This window comes from Mastomys coucha, unplaced genomic scaffold, assembly GCF_008632895.1.
Source record: "Mastomys coucha isolate ucsf_1 unplaced genomic scaffold, UCSF_Mcou_1 pScaffold1, whole genome shotgun sequence".
NCBI lineage: Eukaryota > Metazoa > Chordata > Mammalia > Rodentia > Muridae > Mastomys > Mastomys coucha.
Genome location: NW_022196891.1, coordinates 17,272,397 through 17,285,689, shown reverse-complemented (window position 1 = coordinate 17,285,689; position 13,293 = coordinate 17,272,397). Strand labels below are relative to the sequence as shown.

The following is a 13,293-nucleotide window of genomic DNA, read 5'->3' as shown; positions in this document are numbered from 1 at the left end:
ATCAGGGAAGACAGGGATAATTTCTAGAACTCCGCAGATACCAAAACCCACATCCATTCCCGTCTCACATAGAAGTGGTGTGGTCTTTTGCGTAGAACCTGCTCACCTCCATTGTACTTTATTTTGTGTGGGGTGCATGGGGAGGGTGTGTGCATGTGTGCACACGCATGTGTGTGGCTTACATATGGAGGTCAGAGGACAACCTCAGGCATCTGCTCTCCTCTTTTATGTTGTTGGGGACAGAGTCTCTTGCTTGAGCTGAGAATGCCAGGCCAGCTAGGCTAGGAACTTTCCAGAATCCTGTGTCTTCCTCCCATCTCACCATAGGAGCACTGGGACTCCAGGCACTTGCACTAAGCTTCTCCATGAATTCTAAAGAACTGCATATCACTTATCTATCATCTCTTTGCTTAGCTATCTACCATCAAGCATCGATCTGTCATCTGACTTTCAATCACCCACCTTTTATCTTATCTCTATCATCATGGCCCCATGGTTGTACTTGAGATGGGTTGGGCAGCAAGCTTGATGGCATCTCCAAAAGTCCCAGGAGCTCACTCCTATCTGGTTCACTTGTGGGTTGAATCAATCGTGAGTAAAAATTATTTGAATATAATGCGGCTCTAACATATGTGTTCGTATTTTTTTCTCAGCTCTATACCCTAAATACATAACCACTTGCATAGCATTCTTCTTTCATTAGACACTTAGGTACTACAGGCAGGAGAGAGATGATCACTGAGCAATCTTCCTGGCTCCTCTTCCAGGTCCTTGTGACATCATTGAGATGTAGCTGTGCACAGCAGTGGAAGATGGGCCCTGGCCTGGTATCTGTTGCTCATTTAAGATATACACTCCATCACAATCCCCAGAAGCAGACAAATATTTCCTTCTCCATCTCCCCAAGTAAAAACACCAACAGTTCTCCATCCCTGCCTCCTGTCCAGCCCTGTTCCCAGGAGGCCTGTGACCACCAGCAGTGAATCGGCCCTTTGGTCCAGGCCTCCCCAGGCCTCTGCTACTGCTGTGGCTGCTACAGTCATAACAAAGATAAGGCCAGAGGAGGAGCCTTGCTGTTAGGCAGTTTCTAAACATCATCTCATGTGGCCAACACTTCAAACCCACCCCCCACCCCAGCCTCCCTCAATCACTCCGGCCCTTGATCCTGGTTTAAATGAGCCTTCTGGTGCCAAGACCTTGTTAGACATCTGGTTTCACTTGGCTAGGGCAGGGGGAGTTGGAGGATAGGAAGGGTGGGAATGCAGCTACCTCAACTCAAACCAAACCCTCCAACTCAGAAATACGCATCAAATCTGACCCCAGGCAGCTATGTTTCAAAAACAGTGGGAGAAGGGTAGACAACAAAGATGGAGAGGAGAACCAGAGACGACAGAGTAGACCTCTTTCTCCTCCCCAGCCGGTGGCCCTGCCTTCCTTCTCACCAACCACCTGTTACACCCGATGAATGCCCAGATCAGGAACTTGACGTGAGCAGTGTCACCATCAGTATCTCAATCTCCTTTCCCTGAGCCACCAGTCACCAGGGCTCCTGGTTCCTCCTACACGTCAATGGTGTGGACTTTTCCTGGGGAGACAAGAACAAAGGACTATTCACTGCAGATCAGACACTGATAGCAACGGACCAAAGGAACAATTCTATTGAAGTACAACTTGGTGGTGCAGTTAGTTTCTTGGGGTTATTTAAGGGAGTGTAAGTGAAGGGTTACATCCGGGGGCGTGAGCAAACCAAACACAGCTACATCACCACGAAGCGCTTACCCATCATGAATGATGACCTCAATGGACCGGCATCATGGAATCTTCCGATCAGTTAACCTTCCAGCTCCTATGTAGCATCTCCCAAGATCATTTGGAGCTGGGGAATGAGATAAAAGGACTAATGGCTACAACCTCAGCCAGAGCCCTGTAACCCTCCCCTCTTCTACTAAAAAGTATTAAGGGTCCCACTTCCGTCACCATAGACCTGGCTAACACTGTGCTGTTCTGCTCAGCTGCCATGGCTACCAGGCCGTAGTAATCTCTGATTGAAGATGACAATTTAATGAGCATGTTATATCTGGAGGAAAAAGAGTATACTCTAATAATGGCCCTCTAATCCATCCCAACTGCTGCGCCCATCACCACCAACCTCACACAAGTTTTCCTTCCCTCCTTCCCTCTGGACACACGAAAAACCTTCCTGAGAGATCTCCCTGTACTAGCACGTATCCCTTCTAATAAGCTCACATTGCAACAGTTAGTGCCTTTGTAAGCATACAGCTGCTTACAATGGTAGTACTCACCCTTCTGTCCCTTGCCTACTGCTCTAGCTTCAGCATCCCTGATCATTCCCCCACCCCCGCCACCAGCTCTGAGATGCATCCTCTGGGCCTCTGCTCACATAGGGAGGTCTCCATACTGCTCTTACCTGACACTATCATCCAGCGTCAGTGTAAGCTCCTCTCTGTTCTCCTTCATCTTGGCAGGAACCTCACTCCTATGAAAGAAAGCTCCGAGCTCCCGTCTCTGCACCCTACTCACCTGTCAAGCGACCTTATTGTTTCAAGCTCCAGTAGGTCTGTAGGCCTCTCCTGTCAACACTCAACTCTTAGCTTCTGTGGGATAATTACTTGTGCGATGCTTATCTTTTCCATGAAACTGAAAGTGCTGCAAGAACAAGGGCTAGGGCTTTCCAATCTGCCAGGGCAAGCATCAGCTTTCTGGATAAACATAAACGTTGAATAAGGTTTCTCACTGGCCACCTGCTGGCTCCCCATGTTGGCTCTGAAGCTCTGAATGGTCACTGCACCGAATGTTCATCTTATAGGATATTCGGATGGATGAATTGCCTGTGTGGGAACATGAATATTAAGCTCGTGCATTTAGCAGGCTTAGGAAGCTGCCATTTTTGGTTGGGTTCTTTGTTTTGCTTTGTTTTTGTTTTCTGCAGAACGTTGATGTGGGGAGACGTGGTTTTATGGGGGAAGAGAGGGGGAAGGAGCAGAGGGGAAGGGAGAGGAAGAGATCTGGGCATGCTGCCAGCTGGCCTCGAACTGGCCATAGCTGCTAGAGCATGTCCTTCGCTCTTTCATAGCACCTGCCAGTACCTGAAGGCATTCCCATCTGTGACTCCAGCCCTAGACGAGCCTCTAACTCCAAAAGGCTGACACAAAAGAAAGCTCCAGAAAAAGTTTTGAGTTAACAGCATGGTCGTTGGAGGGGAGGCACTTTTGTTTGGCCACGGCTCTTCTTGCTTATCCCCTTACCTGCTAGCAAGCCAACCGGTGTAGCCATTTTCTATTCCTCCTCAGTAGCAAGTGCTCTAGACTCAAATGCCCACAACTTTTGACCCCGGGGTCGGGGGGTGCTGCCATCTCTGTGACCCAGGCTGGCTGGTCTTCCCAAGTCAACATCTCCTCTGCCTGTTCATCATCCCTAACATTTCACAACGGAAGTTGAGAAATTTGTCTTGAGATGGGCCTTGATTTCTCTTCCTCAGACTCTCTGGGCTCCAGAACCTACTCCCCATCAGACAGAATGAAAATTCTGGCCTTGCAAGGCTACAAATGGAAATCTGCCTCATTTGCTCCAGAAACATGTGATTTGCATTTCCTGTGGCCTTATCAGCCTTTCCACCCCCACCCCTTCCCTGGCTCCAATGTCTTAGCTTTTTCCCTTTGTCTCTGGGATTCAGGTCTCTGCAGCTCAGCCATAGAGACAAATGGCTAAACGCTTTGCTTCTTCGTGAAAGAGAGAAGCCTGCCTTGTTCATAGTGGCACATTTAGCTACATCTCTCTTCTCCCTATACCTACCAGTTGCAAAAATATCTACCCCCACCTTGTGGCCCACAGTTAATTCCAACACTGCAAATGTCTTCTATTATCCTAAACCAGCCTTCTCCAAAAATCTAATGAGTGACAAATACCCTCCCTTTTTTAGGGGGATGGGGAGGGTGGAGAGACACCATTTTATTATTGGATCCTAAAGAGTCACCCAGGAGATTAACTTCTGGTGATGTCTTGAGGGAATTTCTAGATTGATATAGCCAATAAGAAGCCCACCTTAAATATGGATAATATCTTTCCATGAGCTAGGACTAAACTAAATGAAAAGGAGAAAGAACCCTGCTCAGAAAAGCTTATCATGGGGACCCAACTCAGAGATCCCCAGAGCCAAAGCACAGCTCTAAGGCTCATAGGAATGGGAGATAGCCACAGAGAAGGGTCCTAACATGGAACATGGAACTCTCAGATCTTGAACTAGTTCTAGATATATGATCTTTCCAAGGCAAACTACAGGGAAACCAAGAAAATGGAAATATGGCCCTTGTCCATTCAGTGAATGTAGCAGCAGGCTATAGCAGAGCTTGAGCAACTGAGGAAGGCAATACCACATCTCTTTCTGCTTAGGCAGAAGCAAAGGGGACAGGAATGATTGTGATTGTTTACATTTTAGTCATGTGTATGTGTGTGGAAATGTACACATGAGTGCAAGGTCTCTCAGAGGTCAAGGGGCCACATCAGATCTCCTGGAGATGGAGTTACAGTTGTGAACCATCATATGTTGGTGCTGTGAACCAAATTCAAGTCCTTTGCAAGAGTAGCAAGTACTCTTAATCAGTGAACTTTCTCTCCAGCCATGATACTATGTGTCCCACAACTCTTCCTTTCTTCTCTACAACCAAGGCTTTGTCCTGGATCAGACCTATAAGAGGTGTGCCCTTTAAGAGAATTGTGTCATCCTGGTCCCTTCCTCATGCCCTTTTGCCCCTGGCTATGAAGTGCCACGTAGCAATTTTCAACAAGTTCAGAGAGTCCATTGAAAGGGAGGCTCAAGACCCTAGAAGCAAAGAAATGTCACATGTCTGAAAAAGCTGAGTTTAGAAGATTCGAGAGGCCCACTCCCGGGAGACCATGATAGAAGACTCCGCAGCAGAATTGCTGTGAGATCACGTGACCTGTGGAGCTGTCTCCAAGTTGTTCAGAGAACTCCAGGGACACAGCTTCCCCGAGTCATCACTTCAGTTAAGGCATCCTTTTCAGTGATGTAACTCCCTGCCAGTCATCACTGATGCTTTAAGTGACCCCTCACCCGTATGCCTGTAAGCAACCCCAATAGACTCATGGGTTCACCAAGGTGAACACTGTTAGAATTGTTTCCTTGGACGGCTGTGGATCCCCTATCTGAGGTAAAGAGTCTTGTGTACATTTATGATCCAGACTCTCCATTTTTGAGAGAACCTGGACAAATAAAAACACTGTGAAAATATACCAACATGGCCCTCACCAAAGCTGTGTGTGTGTGTGTGTATGCGTGTGTGTGTGTATGTGTGTGTGTGTGTGTGTATGTGTGTGTGTGTGTATGCCTGCACTCACACACACCACCAAGAGAAAGTGACTCTTTCCCACGGTGCCTAGACAAAAGTACCATGTTTGGTCAAAAGTACCTTTCTACCAAGGGAGACGTCCATGTCTAAGAACCTCTATGCTTACCTGGGTGGTAGCTTACAAGTATCAACCTTTATAGCTGACTACTAGTAGTCAGACCCATGTGTAAACCAAAGGGACCACTCGTTTAAGCTAGCAGTTGTGAGACTCCCACATCTTCCTCCTTAAGACATTATAAAGGTTTTAAAAAGGAAGAAGAAAATATTGGCCCAGGGAGGTAAAGAAAATAAAGTGTGTGCTGTGCCAACATGAGAACCTGAATTCAATCTCCGGAGACCATATAAAAAAGGGGGGAGGGAAGGGAGAGTGAGTGTTTGTACATGTAATTCCAGAACTGGGGAGGTAGGAACAGGTGAATCCCTGATGATCACTGAACAGCCAGCCTCACCTCTTTAGTGAGTTCCAGGCCAGTGACAGACCCTGTCTCAAAAAGCAAAAAGCAAACAAAAACCAAGATGGATGACAACTAACGAATAATGACAGCTGAGTTGTCTTCTGGCCTCTATACATAGCCAGACATACAAGTGCATACATGCATACACCCATACATAATCACACACCGCATGCACACAAACTCACAAATTATCATAAGAAATCCAAGTCTTATAAGATTAAAGCCTGGGGAGAGGCAACTGGTGAGCTGGCTCAGCGAGGAAGTGTGCTTGCAGCCAATCCTGACTGCCCGCAGTTGAACCACAGACCCCATGTATTGGAAAGAGAGAATCGGACTTCAGCAAATGTCCTCTGATCACCACAGGCATCACCTTATACACACACACACACACACAAGCAAACAAACAAATAAATGAAATATAACAAAGATCAAGGTTTGGATTCCTTTTCTCTCCAAGGAGCAAAGTGGAAGCACCCTGTCCCACTAGGCTTCCGAAGCTTCTCAGGAGCCCACTCCAGGGTCCCAGTCTGCAGGAGAATGTTTTGTCACTCCACAGACTGGCTGTGTGGGAGACCGAGCTTTGTTGAGTTCCAGACCCAGAACATTCATGAATCTTCTCTCCTGGGTGGCGGGTTGTCTTCTCTCTTGAATTCAGAAGGAGAGACTCCCAGGAAGATAAATAGATGCTCCCCCCCCCCTCTGCACAGTATTTTATACAGGTACATGGTTTGGAAAATTAGGTCAAAGGAGGGAGGGAGAATGGTGATTCATTACCTGGGCTAGGAGGCAGGATTACCTCATCAGATATTCAAAGGTAATCAGTTTCTTCCCAATTGTCATGGTAATGAATCACCATTGTTAATAAATTGGGAAGTCAGTTACACCTTTGAGTGGCTGGATAAACCAGAGCTGCCTGGCATCTGTCTTCATTAGAAAGAATCCAATGGGGAGGCTGTGGAGACTTGGATGCAGGACAGCGAGCCTCTATCTTCTCCTGATGTTGAGGGAAATACACCTTTTGCTTGGCTTGATCATCAAGGCCATCCAAGCAAGAGAACCCAAGTATAACTTTAAACCTGAAGTTGCACATCCGAAATCTGTCAGTGTTCCCTGGAGAAGAATCAGAGATAGCAGCAATGGGTTTATTGACCGCAGCAACAATAGTAAGGAATAACTTCTGAACATCACTTGGCTCATACAGACGTCTCTATTAGAAGAGGTATTTTTCCTCTCTAAACAAATAGAATTGAGAAATGGGAAATGAGTCCAAGCATACCACCAAGGCTACCGCCCCTCTGGACCTCTAGGGCTTGGCTATAGAGATCTCATATCAGAAACCTGAGGCCCAGTGAGCTGGACATGGCTGTACACATCTGAAACCCCATCATGCGGAATGTGGAGCCAGAAAGATCGGAAAAGCCAGGTCAGCCTCAGCTACAGATTAAGTTCGAGGCCAGCCTGAACTACTTGAGACCTTGTTTCAAAATGGAGTGGAAGATGGCTCAGTCACTTTCCAGGTGAGCATGGGGGCCGGAGTTCAGAACCCCAGAATGCACATGGGGCAGGATGGAGTAGCACACATGTGTAGTCCCAGAAGTCCTACGACAAGATCAGAGGCAGGAGGATGCTAGAAGCACTCAGTCAGCTAGCCCAGGTTACATGGTAGTGAGCAGCAAGCAACCCCCCCTCGAAAAAGCTGGAAGGCAGCCCAAGGTTGTTCTCTGAGCACCCTATGCAAACAATCATACATAAACACCCACACTCGTGCACACAAACAATCATACATAAACACCCACACTCGTGCACACAAACAGGCATGAGTACACACACACACACACACACACACACACACACACACACACACACGTATCCCACGTATTACATATCAAATACACAAACACATATCACACATTTGCATTACACATACACACATCACACATGTCCACACACGTTATATATACAAACATAGCATGCATCGTACACGTGTACATCAATTACATACATTAAACACACATCACAATACACAAGTGCTTTAAAGTAATTGCTTAAAGGAAAGAAAACCGGGGCACAATGGCTGGAGCATGGTGATCAGAGGCAGAGCCCACTGTGGTAGTTTATGACTCAATGAAGCAGCCGACAGGCCTCAAACTCCAGGGGATAAATCAGTTCAAACTCCATCCGCCTTCAGGACAGACAAATCTTTGGTCATGGAACCGTCAACGATCCAAAGATAACTTGGAATGCAGTTATAACTCTTTATTACTTTTAGGACCACCAAAAAAAAAAGTGAAAGAAAAAAAAACTGAGACGAATTCTGATCTGTGTGATACGGTAATGGCATCTGACAAGCTCCTATTTATTCAAGGGTGGGGGATAAAAAAATTGTGTCTGATCATTGTGTCAAAATCCTGCAAGTCATTTTCGTTTCTCTCTGTTGGGCGAGATTTAAAAGCAAATCCCCGTGTGCTGTGTCACGTGACCCTGGTGCTGAGCGCTGGAGACATTCAACAGTAATTTAATACAGAGGTTTGAGGGGTGTGTGTGTATGTGTGTGTGTGTGTGTGTGTGTGTGTGAGAGAGAGAGAGAGAGAGAGAGAGAGAGAGAGAGATAGAGACAGAGACAGATGAGGGTGAGTGAGGGAAAGGGGAGAGGAGAGGAAAGAATTACGTAAAGAAAACTAGAGAGATAAGAGATGAGAGCGAGAGAGGAGAGAGACGGGGAAGAGGAAACAATTTGAAAGAGAGATGACAGCAACAGAAAAGTGTGCTAGAGGAGAGAAATGGGAGGACCAGACAGATGCAGAGAAAGGAGAGAATTAGACAGAGCCAGAGGGAGAAGAAAGCAAGAGACAATGAGAAATGGAGATGAGAAGGAAGGGAACGAGGTGGAGAGTTGAGAAAGAGAAAGAGAGAGAGTAATGAGAGAGAGAAAGAGAGAGAGTAATGAGAGAGGGAATGATAAGAGAGTAAAGAGACACACAAGGATGAGAGACAGGCAGACAGACAGAAGAAGGCTGAGATGGGCAGAATGAAAGGAGGAGACAGAGAGAAGGAGGGAGGGAGGGAGGAGTGAAGGGAGATGACTAGCAAGCCTGTTACTATTCAGTGTCTTACTGGTCCCTCAGGAGAGCTGTGTCTGACATCTTCCACAACCTCCTGGGGAAACCTGTGGGCAGATGAGAGGAGGCCTATGGATGGGCTGAAGATCCCTGTCTGCTGCTCCCTGCTGTCCTCACCCACACTGGTCAGATGAGCCTTCACCTAGCAGCTCTGCTGAGATTCAAGGCGAGTTCCTCACTCAGGCAGGTGCCAACCTCAGCCAGCCAGAGAGTAGCAATTTCAGACCTTCATGACCACTTCCATCCCAGCCTCATCTCTTACCTATTCTATACAAAGAGGGACACACATCAAGTGTGCACACAAGTCCATATGCACACACGTGCACATATACACACACACATGTATGCATCCACGCACGCACACACAACCCTCTTCTCATTCATCCTCCCTATATCCTTGAACTTCTTTCATCCCAGACTTCTACATGTAGATATTCAGTTAGACCAGCATCAGACAAAGTAGTTTTTGCTTCTTTGTCAAAAATCAAGTGTTCATAGGTGTATTGTTTTACTTCTGGGCCTTCAGTTTGATTCTATTGACCAACCTGTTTGTTTTTTTATGCCAATACCATGCAGTTGCTTTTATTATTATCATCAACAATAATAATAATAATCACTATTGTTCTGTCCGAAAAGTCAAGAAGAAATATTCCTTTTCATCTGCCCTCATTAGAGTCCCGAGACATCCGCAGGCTGAGGGGTCCTTTGGTGCAGGGGAATTGAGGCAGAGAATAATGCTTTTAGAGAATACAAAGCCCAGCCACAATAGTGACCCCACTCAGGGAAGGGGGAGGGGGGCCTTCTCAATGTCAAAACAAGGGATTGAGGAGATAGTTCAGTTGGAAAGCCAGCATGAGGATCTGAACCCAAGAGGCCGTACAAGCCAGACCAGGTAGTATGCTTGTCATACCTGCACTGGGGAGGTAGAGAGAGCCCCTTGGGCTTGCTTGACCAGCCAGCCAGTCTCCTTGGTGAGCTCCAGGCCAGTGAGAAACAGACCCCGTGCCTCAAAAGGCAAGGTGGACACACCTGAAGAAAACACCTAGTATCACCCTCTGGCCTCCACATGCATGTGCCTATGCATACATGTGTCCACCTACTCATATGCATGCATACGAATGAATACACATGCAAAGAACATCTATAATCAAAAGTGTTAGAGGGAAGCATTTCAGTGGGATGGAGGCAGGGGGGAGGAGCTGGAAGGGAGCAGAGAGTAGTGTCGATCAAAACTAAGTATTTATGGAAATGCCAGAAGAAAACCTTCCAGGTTCTAAGCTAATTTTTAAAAATTAATTTAGAGAAGGGGGGAAAAGATAGCTTTAGAAGTAGCCTATTCTTCCCTGTGTCCCTCAGAAATATCCTCATGTTGATCTAAACAGCTCACCACTCTCCTAGGGAGCAAGCACACATGTGCATGCAACGCATACACATACTCACCACACACACACTCATCCAAGAATCAGCCACCTTTTAAACGCTCTTCACATCTAAATTCTCACTGTTGGCTTGGGGAGCATGGCTCAACAGTCAAAGTGCTTTCTGAACAAGCAGCAAGCACGAGAGCAGGAGTTGGGAGTCCCAGAAGCCAAGTAAATGAAGGGTGGCCATGGCAACCTGTTTGTAACTCCAGAGCTCAGAAGGCAAAGGTGGAGTATCCACAGAGCAAGTTGATTAGCGAAACTAGCTAGTACTGGCAAGCTCTGGGTTCAGTGAATAAGATGCAGAGAGATCCTGAAAGACTCCCAACTTCAGTCTTGAGTGTCTACATACAAGTGTCTACACACAAGGCTATATGCACCTGCGTACACACATGCTCCTACACACTTGTCAATACACATACACATATGCATGCACATCACAGACACACACACATGCAAATAATAAATAAGTGTATTTGAATTATATAAAAAAAAAAAAAACAACTCACCATTGCCTCACTCACAATAAGGGTCATGGTTCCATGTACCCTTATTTTGTCTCTGATGAAAGGACCATACCTTACATTTTGTTAAGTGATTGCCAGTCATTTTGAGCTATGAGATCTTCTGGGAAGAAATACTGAGTCTTACTGCTAGAGGGCAGGCTCACCTGGCACACCATATATTGACAAGGGTCACCTTCCCCTTTCCCCATATTTTTCTTGTTTGTTTCTGTTTGTTGTTGTCTGAAATAGGACCTCATGTGACCCAGTCTGGTTTCCAATCCCCTATGTTGATGAAGATTGAACCTAAAATCCTGATCCTCCTGCCTCCACCTCCCACACAATGGGATTACAAGGGTACACTGCCACACCTGGCTTATATGATGCTGGTATGAAACCCATGCCTTTGTGCATGCTAGGCAAGCACTCCACTGATTGAGCTCCACCCCTGCCGCCATTTTCTTTTCTCTTAAGAGTTTCTCAGACATCGAACAACACAACACAGCTTGTTGAAGATTGTATTGGGAGTTCCCATATACATTTGTTAAGGGCTCCCCCATTTTTCTCAGGGATTATCTTTCACAGGATGCCAGTTTGGAATCATGGGGTACACCAGCATCCAAGAAGGGAGCACACAATCAATACATAGATGGATGGATGTCCTTTCTTCCCTGGCAGTGGTGAATAGTGAAGGAATTGGATGTGAAATCCAAGACAGAGAAGGGGCTGGATGCTCAGATGTCCTGTGACCCTTCCTGCCCCACTATGGGGAGATATAAAGGGTCAATAAACTCAGCTGGAATGATCTTTTGCAAGCAAATACAGCTGAATTTTCAGAGATAGAGGTCATTTGACCCAGAGTATCAGTTTTGTAAGATTCCAACATGAACGCATTTCATGGGTCTCTAAAATCTGCTATCCTACAAAGGCTCCCCAAGAGACTAAGAATATAGCCCAGTTGGTAAAGTGCCTTGATTAGACCTAGGTTCCATCACCAGCGCTGAATAAACTGGGTGTGGTTGTGCATAACTGCAATCCCATCACTCAAGGCTGGAGATAGGGAGAATGAGACATTCAAGGTCATTCATGGCTGCATAGCAAGTTCCCTGAGCTGGTCTAGGAAGTGTTGCCACCTTCCAGAGGCCCCAGCATACCTAACTCCAGCATTCTTCTGCTCTGCAGATAGTGAGAAGTCCCCATCCTCCACATATCCCACTTTTCTACAATCATCTCCCAACAGCCCCTAGTGCTTTGCAATTCTACCATCCACCTTGTTCTTGGTCTAGCTTGGCACCCATTCTCTGACAGCTACTTCAAGTCCAAATCATTAGTGTAACTAAACACTGTAACTTAGACACCCATGGGGCATGCCCAAAGTAAGAAAGTAGTAGGGTCTGCAAGGCCAAGGGATCTTGGCCAGACTTTGTAAAATGTTGGCAGATTCATCTGTTGATAACTAAGTATAACTCTATAGTAACTTAGCAGTCGCTTTGGGTTAAAGTCTAGTGTGTCCATATGGCAACAGAGCCAATACTTTCAATGAAAGTCTTGGCAGAAAGTCAGAGTGGGGGAAAAATCACCATATTCATTTTGTTTTCTGCAAACTGAATCAAGAATGGTTATTATGGGATGTGAACAATTCAACACCTTGGAAAAACTTAGGAAAATTCAGTGTTTGGCAGATGTATGGTTATGAAACTCTAGCCTGGAATATAGCAAGGGACCAGGAAACCACCAAAATACAAAAACTAAAGAAATGAAATTTAAAGTGAACAAGGGAAATCCTGAATTAGGTGCACCATGTGCCAACATTCATGGGGTAAATGTGTGTGTTTGTTCAGTTATCTGTGAGTTTGAAGAAAGATGTGAACGGATGTGCACCAAGCAACCGCACTAGAGTGTACTCTTTACAGTAGACCGTTGTTGACCGTTGTTGCTGTTTCTGGTTTAGTCCGGGTATGTATCTGTAGTGTATGCACATGTAGTGTGGAGGAAGGCGTGGACGCTGAGTGTTCTACTCTATCACTCTGTCTTATTCCCTTGAGATAGGATCTCTCACTGAGTATGGTGCCATGGTGAATAAAACAGAAGTCTATGGGTCTTAGTAATAATCCCATCTGGGGCTAGAGATGTGGATAAGGGGTGAAGGTGTTTGCTGAACATGCATGAACCCCTAAGGACTAGGGGTTCATCCACATATTGTATAAACTAAACATGATGGGGCACTTGAGAAACTGAGGTAAGACAAAGAGGAGTTCAAAGTCATCCTAAGTTTTATAGAGAGTTCAAGATCCGCCTAGAATACATGTGACACTGTTGGAATGTAAGAAAGGGAAGGGCTGGTGGTTAAGACCCTGGGAGCTCTGAGGGTACTAGTTAGTTCATGTTGTTGTTCGTCCTAAGGGGCT

General features: G+C 46.0%; 2 long non-coding RNA genes across 2 annotated transcripts in view; both read right to left on the bottom strand.

Moving 5' to 3' along the window:
- Nucleotides 1-488: 488 nt before the first annotated feature.
- On the bottom strand, nt 489-1,879 carry LOC116069975. Its single transcript, XR_004110236.1, has 3 exons — nt 1,780-1,879; nt 1,443-1,585; nt 489-572 (listed from the first exon to the last, which is right to left on the bottom strand). It is a non-coding gene; the product is annotated as an uncharacterized LOC116069975 (long non-coding RNA).
- A 4,604-nt stretch (nt 1,880-6,483) lies between these two features.
- The window catches only part of LOC116069978, a 30,912-nt gene continuing 24,102 nt past the window's right edge, over nt 6,484-13,293 (bottom strand). Inside the window, exon 2 of the long non-coding RNA XR_004110239.1 lies at nt 6,484-6,952. This is a non-coding gene — a long non-coding RNA (uncharacterized LOC116069978). The remainder of the gene's footprint in view (nt 6,953-13,293) is intronic.